Source organism: Macaca mulatta, chromosome 11 (assembly GCF_049350105.2).
Source record: "Macaca mulatta isolate MMU2019108-1 chromosome 11, T2T-MMU8v2.0, whole genome shotgun sequence".
NCBI lineage: Eukaryota > Metazoa > Chordata > Mammalia > Primates > Cercopithecidae > Macaca > Macaca mulatta.
The window spans coordinates 60,564,060-60,572,440 of NC_133416.1; positions in this window are offsets into that span (position 1 = coordinate 60,564,060).

Below are 8,381 nucleotides of genomic sequence, written 5' to 3' on the forward strand. Positions count from 1 at the left end.
TTTGTACAAAGGTTAGTTTCAATGTAGTCTGTAGCCTCCTTTGTAAACCAATTAAAAAGTTTTTTAATAAAAAGCCATGTCTCTGGTGTATTGAGGAGGGTTGGGAATGGGGAGAGTGTATGTTTATAACTTCATACTCTGAATCTAACAAAGGTTTACAGCTATACTGTGTTGTGCTCCATACATGTTAATCAGTGCAGTTGCCCTACACTTAACTCCTGGGTAAATGTTTTCATGATCAGATCAGTGTGCCACAACTGCATGGAAATGTGGAGGACCAAGACAAACAGGCAGCACTAACTTTATTTTTTTTCCCATATGCTTTTTTATTTTGGAATAATTTTAGATTTACAGAAAAGTTGCAAAGCTAGAACACAGTTTCCGTATAATCCTTACCCTGTTTCCCTCATTGTTAACATATTACCGTGGTACATTGTCAAAATTAAGAAACGAACCGACATTGGGGCTGGCGCTGTGGCTCACGCCTGTAATCCCTGCACTTTGGGAGGCCGAGGTGGGCAGATCACAAGCTCAAGAGATGGAGACCATCCTGGCTAACATGGTGAAACCCCGTCTCTACTAAAAATACAAAAAATTAGCCGGGCGCGGTGGCGGGCGCCTGTAGTTGCAGCTACTCGGGAGGCAGAGGCAGGAGAATGGTGTGAACCCAGGAGGCAGAGCTTGCAGTGAGCTGAGATCCAGCCACTGCACTCCAGCCTGGGCGACAGAGCAAGACTCCGTCTCAAAAAAAAAAGAGAAACTGACATTGGTACATTACATTAGCTAAACTCCAGACTATGGGTTTCATTAGTTTTTCCATTGATGTGTTCTTTCTGTTCCAGGCTCCATCCCAGGGTACCACATAGCATTTACTCGTCATGTCTCCCCAGTCGGCTCAGAGTTTCTCAGTCTTTCCCTTTTTTTCATGACCTTGACAGTCTTCGGGAGTATTGGCCAGATATCCTGTAGAATATCCCCCAATCTGGGTTTGTCTGGTGTTTTCCCCATTGTTAACACGACCTTACCTCCTAGAGGGTGATATCTACATCTATTATCTGGATTTTTTTTCCTCCCAGCTTCCCAAGCTTATGGTGGAATTCTATAAGAAAGGGAGGTTTGTCTCTTCTCCCTCGTTTAGTCAATTTATATTAGTATGTGTTAATGTGTATTTTATACATAGATTATAATCCAATACTATTTTGTTGCTCAAATTTTCCCAGCTACAGCCATTGTTACCTTTTGTCAGCCTATTAGCATGTTCTGGCCGGGCGCGGTGGCTCACCCCTGTGATCCCAGCACTTTGGGAGGCTGAGCTGGGTGGATTACCTGATGTCAGGAGTTTGAGACTAGGCTGGCCAACATGGCGAAACACTGTCTCTATTAAAAATACAAAAACGTAGCAGGGCGTGGGAGCTGGCACCTGTAATCACAGCTACTTGGAGGCTGAGGGAGAAGAATTGCTTGAACCGGGAGATCAAGGTTGCAGTGAGCCGAGATCGCGCCATTACACATTGCCTGGGCAACAGAGCTGTCTCAAAAAAAAAAAAAAAAAAAACATGTTCACGTATTCCCCCTTCCCCCATTTTGAAAAACTTCAGCTTCCTCTTCAAGCTACTGATTAGTTTTTTCCATTTCCAAAGTTAGTGAAAGTAGTTTACACTCATTTTTCTCTTCCTTTATTCAATCCTCAGGCTACTTTGTGGGTTTGCTTTTGTTTTTTTGTTTTTGTTTTTTGGGATGGAGTCTTGCTCTGTCACTCAGGCTGGAGTGCAGTGGCACGATCTCAGCTCACTGCAACCTCCACCTCCCGGGTTCAAGCAATTCTCCTGTTTCCGCCTTCCGAGTAGCTGGAATTACAGGCACACGCCACCATGCCTGGCTAATTTTTGTATTTTTAATAGAAATGGGGTTTCACAATGTTGGCCAGGCTGGTCTTGAACTCCTGACCTCAGGTGATCTGCCTGCCTCGGCCTCCCAAAGTGCAGGGATTACAGGCGTTAGCCACTGTGCCTGGCCTGTTTTATTTGTTTGTTTGTTCTTTTTTTTTTTTTTTTTTCCGAGACAAGGTCTAGTTCTATCACCCAGGCTGGAGTGCAGTGGCATCACTCATCTTGCCTCACTGCAACCTCCATCCCCTAAGCTCAAGCTATCCTCCCACCTCAGCCTCCCAAGTACTTGGGACTACAGGTGCGCACCATCACACCCGACTAATTTTTTTCTCTTTTTTTTTTTTTTTTTTTTTTTTTTGAGACGGAGTCTTGCTGTGTCACCCAGGCTGGAGTGCAATGGCCAGATCTCGGCTCACTGCAAGCTCCGCCTCCCGGGTTCACGCCATTCTCCTGCCTCAGCCTCCCGAGTAGCTGGGACTACAGGCACCCGCCACCTCGCCCGGCTAGTTTTTTTTTTTTTGTATTTTTTATTAGAGACGGGGTTTCACCGTGTTAGCCAGGATGGTCTCAATCTCCTGACCTCGTGATCCGCCCGTCTCGGCCTCCCAAAGTGCTGGGATTACAGGCTTGAGCCACCGCGCCCGGCCTCTCTTTTTTTTTGAGATGGAACCTCACTCTGTCGCCCAGGCTGGAGTGCAGTGGCGGGATCTCGGCTCACTGCAAGCTCCGCCTCCCGGGTTCATGCCATTCTCCTGCCTCAGCCACCCGAGTAGCTGGGACTACAGGCGCCCACCACCATGCCCGGCTAATTTTTTGTATTTTTAGTAGAGACGGGGTTTCACCATGTTAGCCAGGATGGTCTCAATCTCCTGACCTCGTGATCCGCCCGCCTCGGCCTGCCAAAGTGCTGGGATTACAGGCGTGAGCCACCGCGCCCGGCCTACACCCGACTAATTTTTGTATTTTTTGTAGAGACAGAGTTTCGCCATGTTGCCCAGGCTGGTCTGGAACTCATGAGCTCAAGTGATTCACATCTGCCTCGGCCTTCCAAAGTGCTAGGATTACAGGCATGAACCACTGTACCTGGCCCAGGCTACTTTGTTCAACATCCATCATTTACCAAAAAATTTCCCAGTAGCGTCAACCATCTGGATGCCAGCTCTGGTGATCTTTCAGTCATTAACTTCTTAGACCTCACTGCTTCAATGTGCTACTTTTGACTACTATATCTTGGAGCTTTCTTCCCATAGAATGTGACACTGATACACTCTTGGTTCTCCTTCAACTTTTTTTTTTTTTTTTTTTTTTTTTTGAGCCAGAGTCTCACTCTGTCACCCAGGCTGGAGTGCAGTGGCATGATCTTGGCTCACTGCAACCTCTGTCTCCTGGGTTCAAGCAAGGATGAACTTGCTTGAACTCAGCCTCCTGAGTAGCTGGGATTACAGGCACCCGCCGCCATGCCCAGCTAATTTTTGTATTTTTAGTAGAGACAAGATTTCATCGTGTTGGCCAGGCTGGTCTCAAACTCCTGACCTCAGGTGATCTGCCTGCCTCAGCATCCCAAAGTGCTGGGATTACAGGTGTGAGCCGCCGTGCGCGGCACATTTCTGTATTTTTTAGTCTCCCTCATAGCCACTTCTTCCTGTGTCTCTTTAGTATTTGTGTTCCCTGTCTTGTGTCCTTTCCTTTCTCTACCTTTTTCCCCCTTAAACAAGTCCCATCCACTCTAACATTAGATTATGTCCACGTTGATGACTCCCAAATCATAAGCCCTAACTTTTCTCTTGACCTGGAAGTCTGCTTGCTAGACATTTTCATCTGGATGTCCTCCAGATAAATTCAACATGGTAGAAGGGGAAATAATTATTTGTCTTTCACCGCTCCTTGATCACTCACACTTGAAACCTCAGAATCATCTTTTAGTTCTCCCTTTCACCTACTAATATTCATTTGATTACCAATCCCGTCAACATTACCTATACAATATATATCAAATTTTTCCTCTTTTTTTTTTTTGAGATGGAGTCTCGCTCTGTCTCCAGGCTGAAGTGCAGTGGCGTGATCTTGGCTCACTGCAACCTCTGCCTCCTGGATTCAAGCGATTGTCCTGCCTCAGCCTCCTGAGTGGCTGGGATTACAGGCACGCGCCACCACGCCCGGTTAATTTTTGTATTTTTAGTAGAGACGGGGTTTCAGCATGTTGGCCAGGATGGGCTTGATCTCTTGACCTTGAGATCTGCCCGTCTTGACCTCCCAAAGTGCTGGGATTACAGGTGTGAGCCACCGCACCCGGCCTCCTCTTTTATTTTCATTTCCACTGTCTCAGTACTCACTTTGTTTACTGCTTAGGTCTTGCAACTGATCTCTCCAAACCCCAGTAGTCATCCATCTTCCAATTGCCACCAGGCCCCTGCCTAAAATATTTTGCTTTTTGGGAAAGTCTAAGCTCCTTGATACAGAATTGAAAACCTTTCCAATTTGGTCCATCTCTCTCTGAGGTGATTTTCTGTCTCATATCTCATATTGCTTCCTCCTCACTCCTTCCACCTCTAACACACAAGGCTTTGTGTTTACTTCTCTGTGCCTTTACTCTTGCCATTCCCTTTGCTTAGAACAACTGTTCTCTTACCATTGTGTTTACCTTTGGGACTATTTAAATATCCCCTTCTCTGTGAAACTCTCTGGGCACCTTTCTTCTATGCCCTAGGCAGAATTAGCTTACTTGATCTATTTGTATAGCTCTTTGCTCATGCCCCTAGTAGGAAACACAGTTTTCTGGTTGCTTGTCCATATATCTGCCTGCATTTATACACTATGAGTTCCCAGAGGGCAGTAATCACATCTCTATCTTTGTAGGCCCAGCACTTAATGAAATACGTTTTTTTTGGCCTGGTGGAGTGGCTCACGCCTGTAATCCCAGCACTCTGGAAGGCCTAGGCGGTGGATGACCTGAGATCGGGAGTTTGAAACCAGCCTGGCTAACATGGTGAAACCCCATCTCTACTAAAAATATAAAAAATAGGGCCGGGCGCGGTGGCTCAAGCCTGTAATCCCAGCACTTTGGGAGGCCGAGACGGGTGGATCACGAGGTCAGGAGATCGAGACCATCCTGGCTAACACGGTGAAACCCCGTCTCTACTAAGAAATACAAAAAACTAGCCGGGCGAGGTGGTGGGTGCCTGTAGTCCCAGCTACTGGGGAGGCTGAGGCCGGAGAATGGCGTGAACCCGGGAGGCGGAGCTTGCAGTGAGCTGAGATCCGGCCACTGCACTCCAGCCTGGGCTACAGAGCGAGACTCCGTCTCAAAAAAAAAAAAAAAAAAAAAAAAAATTAGCCAGACGTGGTGGAAGGCATCTGTAATCCTAGCTACTTGGGAGGCTGAGGCAGGAGAATTGCTTGAACCCAGGAGGCGGAGGTTGCAGTAAGCGGAGATTGCACCACTACTCCAGCCTGAGTGACAGAGTGAGGCTCCATCTCAAAAAAAAGGAAATGCTTTTTTTTTTTCTTTAATAATATAGATGGGGGCCTCACCATGTTGCCCAGGCTAGTTTCAAACTTCTGCCCTCCCAAAGTACTGGGATTACAGACATGAACCACAGCGCCCAGCCTCTATCACCATCTTAACTCTAAAACCTAACAACCCAGAGCAGGTATAGTTCCCATAAACCTGACTGGAATGTTTCTGTCTTGGAAAGAATTAGTTATCCAAAGCTTTGGGTGAGGAGACTGCCTTTCTGCCTGATCCTTACCCTGCTCCCACTCTGGAGGAGATAGTCTCCTGAGACATTCCAGACACAGGAAGCTATTTCACCTTCAAATCTCCCCTCACCCCCCACCACACGCACCACCCCAGACTTATCTGATCTGGGAGCCAGTGAAGAAAAGTAGCTGGAAGCACAACATTCCACCTCACTGGCAAGGTCCTGCAGACTCCTGGAAGGGCCCAAGGAAGGATGGGCAGCTATCTCTATCCCTGGTCATTCCTCCCGCTGCTGTTACACGACTACTGGAACTTTTACTATCTCTTCCTTTCATGCAGGTTCCCCAGAAGAAAGACCCCAGAATCAAAAAGTCAGTACTCAAGCTGGGCGCAGTGGCTCCTGCCTGTAATCCCAGCACTTTGGGAGGCCCAGGCAGGTGGATTACCTGAGGTCAGGAGTTTGAGACCAGCCTGGCCAACATGGTAAAACCCCGTCCCTACTAAAAATACAAAAATTAGCCGGGCGTGGTGGTGGGCGCCTGTAGTCCCAGCACTCAGGAGGCTGAGGCAGGAGAATCGCTTGAACCCGGGAGGCAGAGGTTGCAGTGAGCCGAGATCGCACCACTGCACTCCAGCCTGGGTGACAGAGTGAAGCTTCGTCTCAAAAAAAAAAAAAGTCAGTACTCGGGACTATCATCCTTGGTCTAAGCCCCATCATTCCAAGAAAGGGTTTCCAGGCAGCCACTAGGGCGACAGAAAGCTAGGGAAACAGAGAACAAGTCCCCTCTGACTCTAATTCTCAATGAGCCAGTGGCTCACAGGGGTGGAAGTGATTACCTATTTTTGTTATTACTCTGGGAAAGAGTCTGGTGGAGTTGGACTCCTCTGCCTCTATTGCAGAACAAGCCATAGCCCTCTCCCACCTCCATGCTGAAATTCTTCACATCCTGTGCCCGCCCTTTACATTTTATAGTTCCTGCAGCTTAGTAAATGTAGGAGGTGTACTATATGTATTAGTCATCAGAGGAGGTACTTTCTGCCCTCTCACCGCAGCAGGGAATTTCTCCTCTGCTGACCTCTGGTGGTGATACTTTGAACTGTATTCTCCCTTTTTAGTTGGTAGCATGTTGGCAGGTAATGATGCATATTTTCTCAATTTAAATTCAAATGTCCAAGTATAGTACTAAGTCATTATTTTTTTTCATTGTTGAATTTTGTACGTCTTTCAGGCAGTATGGTGTAATACAAAGAATACAGCCGGCCTGGTGGGGTGGCTCACGCCTGCAATCCCAGCACTTTGGGAGGCCAAGGCGGAGGGATCACGAGGTTGAGATCGACCCCATAGGCCGGGAGCGGTGGCTCACGCCTGTAATCCCAGAACTTTGGTGCCCAGGCGGGTGGATCACGAGGTCAGGAGATTGACATCATCCTGGCTAACACGGAGAAACCCCGTCTCTACCAAAAATACAAAAAATTAGCCTGGTGTGGTGGTGGGCACCTGTAGTCACAGCTACTCGGGAGGCTGAGGCAGGAGAATGGCGTGAACCTCGGAGGTGGAGCTTACAGTAAGCCGAGATCGCGCCACTGCACTCCAGCCTGGGCGACAGAACGAGACTCCGTCTAAAAAAAAAAAAAAAAAAAAAAAAAAAAAAAAAAAAAAGATCGACCCCATCCTGGCCAACATGGACCCCATCCTGGCCAACATGGTGACATGGTGAAACCCTGTCTCTGCCAAAAGTACAAAAATAATAATTTTAAAAAAAGAATAGGCCAGGCGCGGTGGCTCAAGCCTGTAATCCCCGCACTTTGGGAGGCCGAGACGGGCGGATCACGAGGTCAGGAGATCGAGACCATCCTGGCTAACGCGGTGAAACCCCGTCTCTACTAAAAAAATACAAAAAAACTAGCCGGGCGAGGTGGCGGGCGCCTGTAGTCCCAGCTACTCAGGAGGCTGAGGCAGGAGAATGGCATGAACCTGGGAGGCGGAGCTTGCAGTGAGCAGAGATCCTGCCACTGCACCCCAGCCTGGGTGACAGAGCAAGACTCCGTCTCAAAAAAAAAAAAAAAAAAGGCCGGGCGCGGTGGCTCAAGCCTGTAATCCCAGCACTTTGGGAGGCCGAGACGGGCGGATCACGAGGTCAGGAGATCGAGACCATCCTGGTTAACATGGTGAAACCCCGTCTCTACTAAAAAAAAAATACAAAAAACTAGCCGGGCGAGGTGGCGGACGCCTGTAGTCCCAGCTACTCGGGAGGCTGAGGCAGGAGAATGGCGTGAACCCGGGAGGCGGAGCTTGCAGTGAGCTGAGATCCGGCCACTGCACTCCAGCCTGGGTGACAGCGCGAGACTCCGTCTCAAAAAAAAAAAAAAAAAAAATAGAACCTGGACTTTGGAGTCAGACCTGCCTAAGTTCAAATTCCAGCTCTGCTATTTCCTAGCTGAATGACTTCGGGCGACTTACCTAAGCTCAATTTTCTTACCTATAAAGTGGAAATAATAAAAATAATAGGCCAGGCACAGTGGCTCACACCTGTAATCCCAGCACTTTGGGAGGCCGAGGCGGGCAGATCACGAGGTCACGAGATTGAGACTATCCTGGCCAACATGGTGAAAACCCTGTCTCTACTAAAAATACAAACATTAGCTGGGCATGGTGGCCTGTGCCTGTAGTCCCAGCTACTGGGGAGGCCCAGGCAGGAGAATCGCTTGAACCAGGGAGTGGGAGGTTTCAGTGAGCCAAGATGGCACCACTGCACTCCTGCCTGGTGACAGAGCAAGACTCAGTCTCAAAA